Source organism: Trachypithecus francoisi, unplaced genomic scaffold, assembly GCF_009764315.1.
Source record: "Trachypithecus francoisi isolate TF-2019V2 unplaced genomic scaffold, Tfra_2.0 Contig01474, whole genome shotgun sequence".
Taxonomy (NCBI): Eukaryota; Metazoa; Chordata; class Mammalia; order Primates; family Cercopithecidae; genus Trachypithecus; species Trachypithecus francoisi.
Window position 1 is genome coordinate 2,556,269 of NW_022681435.1, and position 18,585 is coordinate 2,574,853.

Here is an 18,585-nt window from a genome sequence, read left to right on the forward strand (position 1 = left end):
TTAAAATTTAGGAAAGGTGTTATAAATATTGATTCTGTAGTCAGTAAGAGATTAGCAATATGAGATTCTTGGTGCAGAATTTGAGAGGGATAAAAACATTTTGGCAGCACTGTTTTATAGATGAAGAAATGAGAATTTCCTGAGGTTTTGAAGGAGTATACCTCTACAAGAAGGGGAGAACATAGTCAGGTTTGGTGGTACTAATTTTATAAATTATTATAAATTATGTATTTTTGAAAAAGTATTACATTTCCTGGCAAATTATTATACTTGTAAGCTTCATATTTTTATTTATTGCAAAAGTACAAAATTTTGAGATTCAGGGCTTTTCTAGGAAAGTATCTAAATTATATTCACATTATTCTTGCTAACTTTGGATATTAACCTTTTCTTTTGTTATCTGCATATTATACAAGTATTAATAGATGACTTTTAGCTTTATTATTTTTCTTGAATTTTCCCAAACAAGTTTGCCCTTTTTATAATGACTAAAGTGGTACTTTGTTTTTAGTTAGCTGTTTGATCAGCTCAATGTACCTATTGATGCACCTTAACAAGTGAAAGTGAATGGCCATTTTATATCTCGAAATGTATTGAAAGAGTTCTAAAAATCTAAATACTACATGTAAAAGACAACCTGACCATTTAAATGATCTGTGATGAGTTTCGGTTTTATATAATATTACCGTCTTTAATTTCTGAGGCTTAAAATGTTCTATAAATTGAAATATAATATTGTGATACTACATTTACCAAACTATCCAAGTAATATTTTACTTGCTCATATCTTCACAATTGCAATTTTATGTTGTGCTCTTGAGAGAAAAAAGAAAAAGCCACAGATCAAATGGACTTATGATAATTAGAATACTAGAACATTTCTAAATGTTAACAATTTAGATTTATACAATGTGTATTTAAAATACCTAATAGCTAAAATCATACTTTTTTTAGTTACCTAAATACTTCTGGGAAAATATCAAATATCATCTGGTTAAATGAAATGTTTTTATAATCTCATGAATCTCACTTAGCTTGAAATCTGTATTAAATAAATTGAAAGTGATAAGTTATAAAACTGTAAGTGAGATCATAAGTATTTGGCCATGTATTTTTATTTGAACTTTTAAAAAATGAAGAACAAATTAATGTCTTGCCAGAATGACATTTTCATTAACATTAACTTGAAATGGAGAGGATTAGTATAATAGCATACAAAAATTAACTTCTACCAGTAGAGAGAAAATTACCTTGACCATCAAATTTGTACATTTGATCTAATAACATTACTAAATAAAGATCATTCTATGTTATGTATTTAACCTCTCAGGTAATAGAAGATAAATATATCTTAATTTTGTCTCTCTACTTCATGGTATCTAAAATAATGCAGGGTCCATTATAGTAGATATTTAGCAGTTGAGATGATCATATATTGAAATTGAGATATGAATAGCATTGATAAAGGAAGCATTTTTATTTTAAAATACATTCAGGATCAAAGCCAAGATTGCCTGCTGATGAATTCTCTATCATTATTAACTTAATTTCATTTGACGTATATGTGGTACTGAATAATATATGATACTCAATGGGAAGAGACATTGGGTTTTATTTTGATAGATTAACCAGGAAAGAGTTGATTGTAGCTCTGTGAGGTTATGCCGTGTTATCCAAACAAGACCGATCATTACATTGATATCCTTTTTACTAATCATTTGTATCCATTGCACTCTAATCCCGCGGTAAATATGTATTAATATTTTGCAGTCTTTTTTGAAAAAGTGATGCATGGTTAAACAGAGTGGTTGAAACATCTCTAAGTGCTAATGAGTGCTTACTTGGTAGTCTATACTAATGCCTTAGTGGATGCTGAACAAGTTTAGATGTTAAGCTTTTTAGGAAGAGTGAATGATGGCTAATGATTATTTAATGACAGATCTCTGGACTGAAAGGCATTTAGCACTCAAAGTATACTGCAAAGCCTATTTCTCAAAGCTTCAGACAGGTTTATTTGGTCTCACCTTGAATAGAACAGTGCTGTATTGATTTCATTGGTGTGGATTTAAACACACTATCGGCTTAGAATAGCACCAGTATGCAGTAGAAAATGATTGTCTTAACCCTTCTGTTGATTCTTAGCTATTGTTTGATATTACACAGTAAACTTCAGAAATGATTATGAATTTATTTGCAGTATTCTGAGGTGCAGTATGTGACTTTTGAAAATATTTGTACAATTTGTACATGCGTGTTTATAGTAGACAACTTACAGGAAGATTTATGTAGAGAAATTAACATTTAATTCATATTTTGAATTAGTGTTATTGATCATATATTGTATTTGGAGAAATTTTTCTTCTGTGGAAATGGTTGATGTTTCTGTGGAAGGCATGCTGACTTTATTCTGTTAAATCATTTAAGTATTTGGTTTCTGTATGGTAATGCATTTATGCTCAGTACTTTGTTTTTGGTATGCTTCAGTATTTCATATGTATTTCATGTAAAAACTATTTAATGTAGTTCATATGCTTGATAGAGTCTCTCTTCTGGTATTTCTACATTTTTTGTATAGCTCTGTACTGAATATATATCATGTTAGATACCATGGTCCAAAACTTTTTTAAGACTTTTTTCTAATTATAAATTTTGCTTGCTTATTATTTTATTTTATTTTATTTTATTATTATTATTATTTTTTTTTGAAGCGGAGTCTCCCTTTGTCGCCCAGGCTGGAGTGCAGTGGCACGATCTCAGCTCACTGCAAGCTCTGCCTCCTGGGTTCACGCCATTCTCCTGCCTCAGCCTCCAAGTAGCTGGGACTACAGGCGCCCGCCACCTCGCCTGGCTAATTTTTTGTATTTTTAGTAGAGACGGGGTTTCACCGTGTTAGCCGGGATGGTCTCGATCTCCTGACCTCGTGATCCGCCCGCCTCGGCCTCCCAAAGTGCTGGGATTACAGGCGTGAGCCACCGCGCCCGGCCTGCTTGCTTATTATTTTAAAGAAACATTTAAAACTACACAAAGTTTGAAGATACATAATAGAGATTCATGTTGGAGTAGGCATCAAATATTAACTAATTTCTCTGCAATAAACACGGAAATTATAGGCCAGTGAAGATCCTGGTGATCTATCTGGAATGATGTTGCCAGGAATACCCACTCTGTTTGTGCTCTTCACCTTGTGACTTGAAGAACTCACCTACTTAACTTTCCTTATCTATAAAGTATCTGTTGGTCTGATTAAAAGAGCAGCTCTATGATCTCCTTTTTTCTCTAACATTTTAAAATTCACCCAGTCATCTTATCTTGGACCTAAGAGATGCTTTACACACTCAGCTTCCGATATGTTTTTTGTTTTTTTAAATCTTAATGATTTTTCTGTTTTGTTTTTAAGAATCTGGAAAGTGACTGTAGTAGGCATATAATTATGTCCTTATAACAAATACAGTATTAGTAGGTGTATGAACCACCTTGAGTACAAGATGGACTTCAGGTTTTTGTTGATGTTTTCAAAATGGAGGAACTTTTTATCTTTAACATATTTTGAAATATTTTTTTTCTATGAGTAAATACTATTTCTTATTGAGTGTTTTTTAGAAATCAAAAACACATTGGATTAAGTATTAGATAAATTATTTTTTCTTTTGCTAATAAGAGAAATGTTTCAGAGAAATGATAGGCACATATTAAATTCTTGCTTTAGATTGCTTTTGTCTGTGTTGAGCCCTTATATGGCAATATTCGTGATACTGACACTGGTGATTTTATGGCAGTGGTGGTAGGAGTTCTCAGTAAAGTTTATCTCCTCTTTATGTTCCTTTTTTTGTCCTGCCAGAAAGTCTCGGAGCTTATTGTATATTTTGGAATAACTAAAAGAGGATAATTTGAGCATTTCTAGCATAAAGAAAAGACAAATATTTAAGGTGATGAATATCTCAGTTATACTTATTTGATCTTTACAAATTACATGATTGTATTAAATTATCAAATATACCCTGAAATTATGTACATCTATTATGCATCAACTCTTTTTCTTTTTCTTTCTTTCTTTCTTTCTTTCTTTCTTTCTTTCTTTCTTTCTTTCTTTCTTTCCTTTTCTTTCTTTCTTTCTCTCTCTCTCTTTCTCTTTCTTTCTTTCTTTCTTTCTTTCTTTCTTTTTTTTTTTTTTGAGACAGGGTCTTACACTGTTTTCCAGGCTAGAGTGCAGTGGCACAATGTCAGCTCACTGCAACCTCCACCCCCTGGATTCAAGCGATACTCCCATCTCAGCCTCCTGAGTAGCTGGGGCTACAGGCGCTAACCACCGCACCTGGCTTTTTTTTTTTTAATTTCTTTTTTTTTTTAGTTGATATGCGGTTTCACCATGTTGCCTAGGCTGGTCTCGAACTCCTGAACTCAAGCCATCTGCATGCCTTGGCCTCCCAAAGTGCTGGGATTACAGGCATGAGCCACCACACCCAGCATAAAAAATTTTTTTTTAATCTCAGAAGTTTAAGTACAATAATAGCCATCTTGAGGATGTATGTTTACCCAACATCGATACATATATATATATTTTCTAGGTGTTTATATATGCTGTTATCTCTATCTTAATAAAAGACTAATTAAGAGATTAGAAAGCCATCTCTTCACAATTCCAGAGCAACCTAATGACTCAAATCATTGGGAGGGAGATAGAGAGAATTTTGAGGAAATGATTTTGTTGTATCATATAGCAGAAACAGATTGTTTTAAAATTAGTTTTGGAAAAATGGCATGGCATCTTATAAACCTGAGTATCTGACTACATACCTATCTAGGCAAACATTAAACTTTTCCCTTACTGTTTATTTCAGGAGTAGTAGCGTTTCCAAATGCATAGTTGTAATACATGAATGAGTTAGATATTCAGTATCTCTAGGCATATGTGCTAAGGTAAACATTGGAGTAATTGTGCAAAAAATTCAATAATTTAAAGCTGTTTCAGTTTGATATTTGCGAGAGAGGCAACTCAGAGCCAAATTCTAAGTGAAATTAATTAGATAATAGAAAATCCTATAAAGTAGTTACAGGAAAGAATATTAGTACATTTTAATATCTCATGCTCATTTAAAAAGTTATATAGTAAAAGAAATTATGTATATAGAAAAAGGTCTATGAAAAAAATTTGCCAAATAACAACTAGAATTAATTTGACAGACTGCTTATCTCCCTCATAAAATGAGGAAATGTAAAATAGTTTTAAAATCATCTGAAATAATTTTATGGCCACATAATACATTTCTCTACATACAGCTTAAAAATAATGAAAACCCAAAACATGTAACAAGATCAGAAATGAAAATTATGTGTAGCTATCTAATAACCATTCAGGCTTTCTATTTCTTCAAGCTCTCTGAAGCTACTTAGAAATCTCTGGAAAAATTGGCATAAGCCACTTACCAATATGCATATTTCCTTGGCCTTGTTAGACGACTTTTTAAAAAAATTTTGGACTAATAATGAATGTATACTTAATAGCCTGAGGCTATGATTTAGTTTGTCTGTGGCTTTTAAACTTTTAGCATAAATGCTTAGCTTGCTTTTACTTATTTATCTTTTTCTTCTTTAAGGATTTGCTTTCTTGATCATTTGTTAATGTGATTAGTGAATTAAAATTCTAAATTGTTTTTGACCTATTTTGCCTTTACATGTCTTTATTTCTTTCTCTTATTTTATTTTTTCTTTAAATCTTTTATATCTCTTCTTTAAATTTCTTTACTTCTTAAAAAAATTGTTCAATATGTTAGTGTTTATCAAGTTCCAATAATACATAGGATAGTTGAATAAAAAGATACAATCTAATGTATGGCTGCTACCTGTGGACTGGGTAATTAAAGTCTTTACTGTCAAACTTTGCTCTAGGCTTTACCACCACAGTTTTTCCAAGATCTGCAGTTACCACAAAGGTGTGGGCATTAATTTCTAAGATACTATGTTGCCCCTAACTATGCTCCTTTATTTCTACTTGACATCTCACTTACAGTAAAGAAAGCAGAAGAAAAAATAACATAAAATAAGGTGATCATTTTTCAAACCTAGAGATCCTTTAGAGGTTCTAATTTATTCCAAACGAACCTTTAAAAAATGATCACTTTCATCACATGTCATTGTTTCATTATTGCGATATAATTTTAAAAAATAAATACTACAGATACTCCTTATAAATGAACAGATATACTTGTTAATGGCTCAGAAGTAGGGCAAGGCCTTTTTCATTTCAGTTTTATATCACTGAATTGATAATTACCCAGGTGAAAATACTTTTAAAGTGAATCCAGTAAATGATTTGTCATTTTATAAATAAAAATGACATTAGGTTTATTTCTTACTGTGCTGTAATACACAGATATAAAATCTTCATAGGAGGTATTCTACCAGTCCACCAACTGTTGTCTCATGTTTTCTTTTTGATCTTTTACAGAAACGTACCATGTCTACTCCACTATTTTTATAAGTAAATCTCATTGCCAGAGTTTCTTTTTCTAAGTAGTAACTGTGAGAAAATATCTGAGAATGATTTGCTGTGTTTTCAGATTTGTATAATTTTACAAGGCACTAACCACTGTGTTTCTGAAATGTTCCTTTTCTCATGGAAATGCCAATAATGGTCTCAGTGTTACAATTTGTAGTTTCTAAAATTTGCCTTATGTATCAGATTCACCTTTGAAAGGTCAACAGAAGCAAAAGTGGGACATTTTTGGAGATAGTTTTTACCTATAAGACTTCTGATTGCTTAGCCGTCTTAGATACTTGGGATTACTAAAATCTCAATTTCCTTTCAAACTGAGAATGTTTGCCCTAATAGTAAAGGCAAAGAAAAAAATTAACTTGTTATTCAGGAAGAGAATAAAGGGAAATCTAAGATGATGCAGATGGTGGGAAAATAGGTATAGAACAGGATCTTTGTGAGAAATAAGAAATTGTTTCATGAATTACTCAAAAAACATGTGAATTGCCCTCAAAGCTTAAGATTTCTGATTATCAAAATAATTGACACACCTTCAGAGGAGTGATTATATTATTTCTTTGAAAAAGAGAATCATTTTAGAGTGGTCATATATTTTGCATTTATCTGATTTAATGGAAAATAGCTTTGTCAATTTTGTCAAATGTACACACAACATAATACATGTGTATACAAGAGGCATTATTTCAGAATGGCTTAATCAGCAGCTACAGAAAGAAATATGCATTTGCAGAACCTATTGTGTTCCAGCAGGGGGCTATCGTGCATACATACAAATTAATAGCATGTTTGTTTACTTCAGTTTTCAAGTGAGGGGGGAAGTAACATAGAAGCAACAGCAGCAAAAGCCTCTTAGATTTGGGGAGCAAATTCCGTATGTTCTGTCAGTAGATGTGAGGAAAACATTGGCAGATGTGTCACAAAGCAACTAAAATATGTGTTTAATACAGTGAGGGAAATTCTTATGCCGCTAACACAGGATTAGCTGTACACACACTAGCTTGATAATAATGTGAAAATTTGAAAGTAAATGTTGAAGTGCCCTATGACAGCCATTTTTAATCAGTTCATTTTCTTGATAGGAGGCAAAGAAGAAGACACAGACAACTTTTTAAACACTTTATCTTATTGACTTTAGGTGCACAGGTTGAAATTTACATGTTGGCCATACAACCGTGTACAGTTTTATTTTTTTGTATCACTAAAATTTATTTGACATATTTTGTAGAAATTACAGAGCTCTAAGTTATGCCAACAAATGAAAATAATATATAATTTCATATAAACACATTTGGTTTAGGAGAAGAACTTAATTATATACATTTAGAATGGCATGGGTCCACAACATAACATTTGTCCTCCACATGAGCCTATGAAACCTGGATTCGCCAGCAGAACAGCGAGATATTGAGTCCTTTCTCCCAACCTGTATTGTCACCAATCTATGTCTTTGTGTGTTCCCATTTAATAAATTCAGCTTTGAAGTATTTGACTTCCATTGGATGACTTCTGTAGCATTTTAAATTCTTTTAAAACCAAGTTGTTTTAAAAATGAATATTAAAAGATTTTTGTTTATTTTTAAGATTTTTTTTGCCTATTGTTAGCAAGCTTTTTTGAAAGACTATTGTTATATATCTGAGAAAATTTGACATTTTTATGGCATTGTACTTTATCCCTCCTTTAGCAACCCTAAGAATAGCAAGTAGGTATGGAAAATGTTTGGGCCATACATATAGGAAACAATTTATTTACACTGTGAAAACTCCACTGAGGGCCAACATTTTTCTCATTATGATTCTAAAACATGTTTTAAAAAATCTCAAAAGTGTCGTTCTAGCTTGCTTAGATATCATGTCTTGGTACCTTCACTAAGAATGCTATATACTTATGTGTGCATGCATAATTATGTACATGTAATGTATTTATGTGTCTGTAAATATAGAATTAACATATGATTACCAGCATACAATGATAATTAAAAAGATAGCTCTTAAAAATAAATTGTTAACATTCCATTAGGCAGCCAGGTATATCAAATTTTTTTTTTTTTTTTTTTTTTTTTTTGAGAGGGAGTCTCGCTCTGTCGCCCAGGCTGGAGTGCAGTGGCCGGATCTCAGCTCACTGCAAGCTCCGCCTCCCGGGTTCACGCTATTCTCCTGCCTCAGCCTCCGGAGTAGCTGGGACTACAGGCGCCCACCACCTCGCCCGGCTAGTGTTTTTTTGTATTTTTTAGTAGAGACGGGGTTTCACCGTGTTAGCCAGGATGGTCTCGATCTCCTGACCTCGTGATCCGCCCGTCTCGGCCTCCCAAAGTGCTGGGATTACAGGCTTGAGCCACCGCGCCCGGCCTGTCAATTTAATTAATTAATTAATTTAGAGATGGGATCTTACTCTGTTGCCCAGTTTGGCCTTGAACTCCTGGGCTCAAGCAATCCTCCTGCCTCAGCTTCCAAAGTGCTGGAATTACAAGTGTGAGCCACCATGCCCAACCTCAATTTGGATAGTAGTCAGGAGAAAGGTTAAGTTATTCTGATTAAAGTACATCTAAAGACAATTTGAATGTAACTCACTTTCGAAGATCTAGTTTGAAATGTATTTTGATTGGACACATTTCACTCTCATGTATTGCTTTAAACTCAGTACAGTATACAATTTTATATATGCTTTTTATAGTCAGGGTGTGCTGATAATGCCATATCACATTTAAAATATCCTTGGGACTGAGAAAAGAGAAATAAAATGAAAATTTTAGAAGAATATTTTACTGGTCTTAAAATAGAAATAATTCTTTTGTAGCTTTATTGACTAACATTTGTAGGGCTTTGAATGACGTGCGCAGACTATTTATTCTAACTATATGCAGACATTGTGCATAGTACATCGTGTCTTAATTATGAAAGTTCGCTGGTACTCCAGAATGTCAGTATTAAACTAACAAAGTTCACTTTGCTAAGTTTGCTCTTGGTCTTTAATAATTAATCAAAATCTAATATTAGCAAATACACTTTATTGCAAATGAAACAAGGCTGTGAAGAACCATAATAGAAAGTATTTTCTAGCTTAATCCAAATTATTTTAGTCTCTACGTGTTACCATTTAGTTTTCTGCTGTGAGATCTTGCAACTCACTGTTTTTCTAGTCATTTATGTAAAGTCTTACAAAGTCACGTTTATCTATTTTTAAAACTGTGTCTTATTAAATGCAAATTGTATTTTTCAATTTGCCAGGCTGCAAATAGTAAAACCAAATTATCTTTCTATACATATGATTCTCAAACATATTATTAAATATTTAAAAGTAAAGAAACACTTTTATTGTATATTTCTATTTATTATGAACAAATAGACATTTCTGAGCTTTCAAAGGTGTTTTAGGGTATATTGCAATTTATACCAAATTTAGAAAATATTTGTATCAATGTGAATGTCATTTGGACTCCATCTTGTGCCACAAATTTCTGGTATAAAATTGTTATATTAACACAAATCTTAATATAATGTGTTGGGTTAAAAAAAATCCTAATGATATGTTTATTTTATAGTTTATGTTTTCAACATAGTTATCTTGAAGGGAGTTCTGACTGAGTTCAACTACATTATTTTGATTTTTACTAGAAATGTACTTATATGTATGTTAAGTCAGCTATAACAAGTATTATGACACTCATTTCTAAATAAAGAATTGAATGTTTGAGAACAGTATTTTCAGGTCAAAGCACAGTTCTGAAAATGTATTCTCAGAGTAGTAAATTGGTGGTATCTACTTATCTAAGGTTTTACTACCTAATGCAATGATAGAGCCCCATCAATGTATGGCTAATAGCACATATAAAGTATCTGCTAGTAGTCCATCTCTCATAAAACCGCCTTTAGCCTTAATTCAAATCCATTGATTCCTATTCCAGTTAAAACCCAAGAACTTAATATGTCTTTTAATCCTTTTATTGTTAGCTAGGATAAAATTAATTTTGCCCTAGCACTGCACAAAGCCAATTAACATGATCTTTAGAGTTATTTAGTAAAGTGCTTCAAACTGTTAAATTTATCTTGACCTCTTGGTCGCACTCTCTGACTGCTTTTTAAATGAAGTAATCAATACCTCATAGCCCTTTAAATAGCTTACACTTCTCAAATATTTTACCTGTATTCTAGTTAAGCTGTAAGTAAAGTGTTTACTCCTGTTTGTGTAAATCTAGAGTCAATTATGCTAAATCTGAAGACAATTATGTACTTTTGAAGAACACTGTATGAAGTAAATGGTTGTTTTAATCAAAATTAAAGCCTCATATTTTGTTATAAGTAACCCAATAATGAGACTACATATCATTTTCACACAGAACATGTATTCTGTTTGCAACTTAAAATGTAGAACATCAATGTCCTTTACCATCGCATGTAGCTTCTGTTTTCCACACAGGGCTAGTTGAAGGTATTAATTTTCTTACTGTGATAGGGTGATCAACCGTCCTGTCAAGAAAATGGATCTCTATGTCACCCCTTAGCATGATTAAATGGAGGCATGTATGTCTCTGTGAAAAAAATACCAAATTTTCATGAGACAAATGAAACTGTAGAAAGGTTTACTTTTACAGAATTATTTTATTTTTAATATCTCAAAATCTTCCATTTGGTTGTCATTTTATTTGTAGGAAAACATTGCAACTAATTATATATTTCTTCTATTAAAAGAAAGTACAGGCAAGCCAATAATTTAAAGATATTTCCAAATTTGAAAAATTATAGGAATGAGAAATTGCTGTATTATTTTTAGAACAGTGGCAGGGATGGGCATCTCTACCTTACAGAATCACTAATCAGTCAGTGTCTCCTTTAGGGACTCCTCTGCTTCTTTTTTACCTCTTTCCTTGTTAATGAAGGGCTATCATCTTTTTAGATCTGAATACTGACAAAAATTACATACTGTAGAATTTCAGCATCAGTAGTGTTAATTGCCAGTTGGATGGTGTTCTTATGAGCCTATGGACGTGCCAACCTTTAAACTACACCAAGGGATGTATTTGACAGCTAATTTAGATTTCATATTTGGGCACTTAGCAGAGGGCACCTGTTACGATTCTTTCTGTTAGCTTAGGGATAAAAATTTACAAATGAGTGTTTGAAAGTACACTGTTAAAACTTCCCTAAAGTCTTAATTCCTTCCCCTGGAGTGGGAGTTAAGACAAAATTGAGGCAATTAAACAAAAGGAACATAAAGAAGGTAGGGGAGCAGGGATGGAGGCGGAGCTCACCAAATGCCCCTGTTGTTTCATTTCCTACTGGAAGCAGCCCATGTGTGCTTCTGTGCCCCTCCCGCTTCAAGCAGTGGCCGTTGCAGAGGCTGAACGGCTGGGGTCAATGCCTTGCCTATTGATCAGTATCCCTGCAGTCCCTTGCTCCAGCAGCTGCTTCATTGGCTTCTTTCAGGGCCTGCTTCAGTACATTAGAATAGAAATCCATAACCAGAGCTGTGCTCATCCAAGCAGGGGAAGAAACTAAATTAAATGGTATAAAACAATCTTGGATCAGGAGTTTGTGCCAATTCATCTTGATCTAAGATGTCACACCAGGCTCTCTGTCTGAGCACCTGGGCTAGAGGCAGCCATAGTGAAAATAGATGGAGCTGCGATCATTCATTTGTCAGCTAAGGAGCAAGGCAGCGGTTAGCAATTCCCTTCTGCAGAGGTCAGCTGACAGAACAATCAGTGCAACTGCAGAATAGAGCTTTCCTTTGAACTATTGTTATGGAGCATGCTCTTGCTGAGACATGGGGGAGGGGAGCTGGGTTTGCTTCCTGTTTCAAGAATGCTATGTAAAGAGTAAAATATGTAGTACATGAATCTAGATGCAGTGCCACAGAGCTTTTCCTCCTTGTGCCTGTTCTTATACATAAACAAAATTGGTTTTAAATGCATATCCTGAGATACAGATTATCAAAATGTTAAATATCAGTTTTTCTAGAATTAAGGTCCTTCTAAACACAGAGGCAATGATTATTGATTTTTTTTTCTTCTTAGTATGGTGGCGCATTTAGGTGGTTTCTTCCCTTTAGTTACCATAGCTATCACAGATTGGTGTCATACTTTGAATCTGTAATAGCATACACCTGCTAATACTTTTTTACTGACATTTCCTCTCTGTCTTTAAAAAGCTAGAAAATTTCCATGAAGAGAGAGAAATGCATACTTTGGTATCAGACTAGAAGATATTTTAAATATTAATTTAAAATATTTTTATAAGTAATATAATTCTAGCCGGGCGAAGTGGTGGGCGCCTGTAGTCCCAGCTACTTGGGAGGCTGAGGCAGGAGAATGGCGTGAACCCAGGAGGTGGAGTTTGCAGTGAGCCGAGATCTGGCCACTGCACTCCAGCCTGGGCGACTGAGCAAGACTCCGTCTCAAAAAAAAAAAAAGAAATATAATTCACAAAATATGATTTATCATGACAAAGTAATTTGTAACATTGGAGGATCATCATTATTAATCAACCTGCATGTGATCAGAAATATCCTATACGAAATTCAACAAATTAAGAAAATGGGTCATAACTAAACTTTTACATGAGCAATCAGAATAGTTTTAAAGATAAATCTATTATCTGTGGGCTCCTTTTCGATTTTTTCTTACTATACACTACCTAAAAGTGAATGGCAAACATCCAGAACTAACTTAAAGAAAAAATAAAATATGATGTACAGAAGCTAAGAAACCATACCAGCAACAACAAGAATTCTTTTTTATACTCATAATTGCACCAAATATTTTAGGAATCCAAGTAAGTAATACTCCGGTGTTACCATCTTAGTTTTCTAGATAACTAACCCACCTTTTTCCCTTACATACTTTAATGCCACTTTCTCACTTTCAATTATTAGATTCTTTATAATATCCTATAATTTCCATTTCTTAGACTCAACTAGGTCTTCTTGCCAACATCCAGATTTTTTTGTGCCTTTCAGCACAGCTAAATAATGGAATTTAAAGTGTATACTATAAAGTCATGTCCTCCAGAAGTTTTTTAAAGTCAGCTTCTGGAAAGGCTGTATCTACTTTTGTTGCCAGGGTTGTTTTGTTCTGTTCTGTTTTGTTCTGTTTTGTTTTAATCAGTATTTTTTAAAAGAACTTAGGATATGTCATCTCAAAATTTTCTGCCATATTTCCATCTTCTCAGACCTCACCATGTATTGTAAAGCTCTCCACTTCCTGTGTCTTCTGTTTAACATCACAAAACCAAATCCACTGTAATCTCTCATCTTGATTTCTACAGTACCCCCAAATGATCACCCCACTTCTAATATTCTTTATACTATGCTTACAGTCGATTTTTGAAACCCTAAATCTAATTAAGCTGTTCTGTAGTTTAAAACCCATTTGCATACCTTCCCGCTGTTTGTGGGATACAAATTGGAATGTGCATATGACTTACAGAATCATATATGATCTGACCCTTGCCTGCCTCTCCTGCCTCATTTTCTGCAGTTCTCCTCTAGGGTTATAGAGTTCCAGCCAGCTTACCTGTCCTTGAAATAGAAATCCACAGACTCCTTCATGCTTTAAGTTCTTAAACATAATGTTTTTTCGATCCAGAAAGTTCTCATTGGTTCTGTAACCTACACATGTCCAATGCCTGTTTAGTAGCCGTTAAGTTCAATGAGCACAGGGCTTTACTTTTCTTAACTGTATTAATTTTTATGTAGCATAATGCCAGGCATACACAAGACCTGCAATTCTTACATGTTGAATAACTGAGTTCAATAATGGATGGAATGAACTGCCACCACCACTGGTTCTTACTGTTCTTCACCTGATCATTGTGTGAGTCTTCTTTTGGTTTTCCTTGACACCAGTCTTGTTTGACCTCACAGTTCATCCACCATACTGCCACTACCATGATCCAACAGTGAATGAATGTAACATCACCACTTTATACAAAACTATTCAATGGCTTTCAGTTAGCTATAGGTTAGAAGTCTTCAGCTTGCCATACATTTGCTCTCGTGGTTTGGCACCTCTTTAGTTTGTCTTACCTCCAGTAATACAGAAGGACAAAGTTAAATAAATAGATAAAATGAAACAAAATACCAAAAACTATTCAGAGGGCCTTGCTGCTAATTTCCGGGTTGGCATACTGAGCTTTGACCCTTGTTATACTCATTTAATCAACATATAGTGCAAAGAACTGAAAGTGGCCAGAAAAATTGGGTGGATTAATATTAGAAAGAGCAGAAAGCTGACCTCCAATCAAGATGGCTCCAGGAGTTCACTTTTTTAATCCTTCTGTGCCAAATACATGCTATGATGGATAAAATATACAAAGAGAAAACCAAAGAGACATAACTAGGCTCAAAAAAGATATCTCTGTGAACCAGCAATGAAATAGAAATGTAATGATCTGGGCCGAAACCATTAGCTGCTTTCCAAAAGCAGGCTTTTGGCTCCTATGAGCTAAAGAGGACTTAAAATACATCATGAATAAAGTTTAAAGCCAGGAGCTTGGCTATGGCTTCCTCAGTTCCTGAAAGGACATCGAAAAGATCTGAGTGCATTGCTACTCAGGAAGGAATTGATAAAGAAGAAGAGGGAAATGCATGTATTAAATATGTGACTGGCAATGTTAACCATAATGTAAAATGGTGAAAATAAGTGAGTGCTATTCAACATGGAAACTAGAAGCAAAACAGAGAGAAGAAAGAGATAATCTAAAGACAGTAGAAGGAGAAATAATAAAAATAAGAGCAGAAATTAATAAGATAGAAAGCCATAATACAAAAGATCAAAACCAAAGTACTTTTTAAAACTAATTTGAGGCTGGGCACAGTGGTTCATGCCTGTAATCCCTGCACTTTGGGAGGCAAAGGCAGGAAGATCACTTGAGGCCAGGAGTACGAGACCACCTTGGGAGACATAGTGAAACCCAGTCTGTACAAAAATAAAAATAAAAACCAAAACAAAAATAATCTGATAAAACATATATTTCCAGCAAAACTTTAAGAAAAGCATAAAAAATAATATTAGAGAAGGTATAAATGCACAATGTTTAAAGGACCCATAGCTGCTGCTGTACTTGAGTTTTTTTAAATCATGTAGAGAACACTGTAAATAATTTCATACCAATAAATTTGAAAATGTAGATGAAATAGATAATTCTTTTAAAATTATAATCTGCCAGAAATGACTCAAGAAGAAGAAAGTCTAAATAAGGAGCTCTTAAATAATATGAATTCGTAATAAATATTCCTTCCTTCATCCTGCTGCTTTTGCCACCATATCCTACCCTGTGACTGCAGACAGGGAGTGTCTCAAGATGCAGACTCTTAATAGTTTCAGAGGGGCCGGGCGCGGTGGCTCAAGCCTGTAATCCCAGCACTTTGGGAGGCCGAGACGGGCGGATCACGAGGTCAGGAGATCGAGACCATCCTGGCTAACACGGTGAAACCCCGTCTCTACTAAAAAATACAAAAAACTAGCCGGGCGAGGTGGCGGGCGCCTGTAGTCCCAGCTACTCGGGAGGCTGAGGCAGGAGAATGGCGTAAACCCGGGAGGCGGAGCTTGCAGTGAGCCAAGATCCGGTCATTGCACTCCAGCCTGGGCGACAGAGCAAGACTCCGCCTCAAAAAAAAAAAAAAAAAATAGTTTCAGAGGAGAATTTTCATGAAACTTCAAGAATCCTTCAACTGGTTTTAAGCAATGATGGAAGGGGAACCTCAGGGACTGAGAGAGTGAACGTTACTTAACTGGTTTTTTGAGGCTTGTATTATGTTAATACTAAGTGTAGAATATGAAAAGAAAATTATAGACCAGTCTCACTTATGGGCATGGATATAAAAAAGCTTATTAGCAAATTTAGTTCAGGGTCTGTCTGTTGGTGTGTTTATCTGTTGGTGTTATCAATCTGTCACTGCTTATCCATGCATACGTTTGTTTATCCAGGGTTTACCCCAGATATGGAAGCATAGTTCAAGGCCAGAAAATATATTAATTTATTTCAGGTAACATTGATATAATTATATAATAGATATAAAATTTGATAAGGTCAGAATTGTGGTGACCTTTAGGGCAGGAGGGCAAGGCAGTGAGGTCAAGACAGTCCATGGTGGGCTTTGATAATACCCAGGTTAGTTAATTACTTTATAAAAATTGGAAACCTTTGGAAAAACATCAGTATTTTATAAAGTTCATTAGTTGTATACATGTTCGTCATGATTGCTTTATATATTTTCTACTAATTCTGTGGATGCTTATAATATTGCATAATAAATATCAAGCAAAAAATAATGGTAGACTATTTTTAGAATAGAATAGAACTAAAAAGGGGCAGAACTGTATAAGTCTTAAAAAACGTAGCAAGAGTGAGGTTAAGAAAGGAAATTTTAAGAAGTAATATTATGTATTAGATAATTCCTATTATTCCCTTTTTATTGATATTCTAATAAATATATAAAATTGTTTTAATTATTTTTTAGTATCCTTCTAATCTTTCTTCTGAATATAAAACTGTGCTGAGCTTTGCTGCAGTAACAAGTATTTCTTCAAATATCTGATTGCTGTTTTGCATTCTGGGCCATGTTGGATGAAATAATCATCCTTCTTCTCCACGTATGGCCCATCCCTCTTATTGCCTGGAAAACTTTCCCTTTGAGTCTTAAATCCAATGTACTCTCTTTTTTTCATGCACTTGTGAGATTCTTAGAAAACTGAACTGTTTATTTTCATGCTTGTAATTTTCTGATCCAAAGTAGATGCCCAATAAATATTTGTGAAATTAATGGGCAAATTAATAAATTACTAAATGAGCAATCTTTCTAAAAAAAAATGTATTGAGATAAGATTTATGTTCTGTAAAATTCATCCTTTTAAAATGTTGAATTCAGTGATTCTTAGCATATTTGGGGTTGTGCAGATATTACCTCAATCTAATTTTACAACACTTTCATTACTCCCTAAGACTAGTACTAATTAGTCATTGTTAACCATTTTACCCCCACTCCAGCCAACCACTAATCTGCTTTCTGTCTCTATGGATTTGCCTATTCTGAACATTTCATATAAATGGAGTCATACAATATATGGTCTTTTGTGACCAACTTCTTCCCCTTAGCATAATGTTTTCAGTGTCATTCCTGTGGTATGTATCAGTACTTCATTTGTTTTTTATTGCTGAGTAATCTAATTTTGTATGGATATACTTTGGTTGGTACAAAAGTAATTGTTGTTTTTGCCACTGAAAGTAATGGCAAATACTGCAATTACTTTGGCACCAACCTAATACATTTTCTTTATTCTTTAGTTGATGGGCATGTAAGTCGTTTCCCAGGCTATTTTGAATAATGCTGCTGTGAGCATCCATGTACAAGTCTTTATGTGTACATGTGTGTCATTTCTGTTTGAGAGATACGTTGGAGTGGAATTGCTGGGCCACATGGTAACTCTATGTCTAACCTGTTGAGAAACTGCCAAACTGTCTCCAAAGTAGTTATGCCATTTTTATCATGCCCAACAACAAAGCATGAGGCTTTCCGTTTCTGTGTATCCTCAGCAGCACTCTAATGGTCTTTTTTATTGCAGCCATTCTAGTGAATGTGAAGTAGTATCTCATTGTGGTTTTGCTTTGCATTTTCCTAATGACTAATGATGTTTGGCATCTTTTCATGTGCACATTGATCATTCATGCAACTTTGGAAAAATATCTATTCAGATTGTTCTTATTATTGAGCCATAAGAGTTTTTGTATATTCTGGAAATAATTTTTATTAGATAGATTGATTTGACAGTAGTTTCTTGAATCTGTGGGTTGTCTTTATCCTTTCTCGATTCTGTCTTTTCAAGCACAAAAGTTTTTAGTATTGATGAAATCCTATGTAAAAATTTTTAAAAATTACTCATGCTTTTGGTCTCATATCTAAGAAATCATTATATAACCCAAAATTACAAACATATACATCTATGTTGCCTTCTTACAGTTTTTTTGTTTTAGCTTTTGTATGTAGGACTATGATCAATTTTCAGGGTTTTTTTTTTTTTTTTGGAAGGTTAGAGATAGGGGTCTGTCTAAATTCATTCTTTTACATGCGAGTAACCATTTTTGTCCTAGTGCCATTT

At 33.8% G+C, this 18,585-nt stretch overlaps 1 protein-coding gene across 3 annotated transcripts in view; it reads left to right on the forward strand.

The window, feature by feature from the left end:
• The window catches only part of WDR7 (WD repeat domain 7), a 408,770-nt gene that overhangs the window by 225,058 nt on the left and 165,127 nt on the right, over positions 1-18,585 (forward strand). The window lies entirely within an intron of this gene.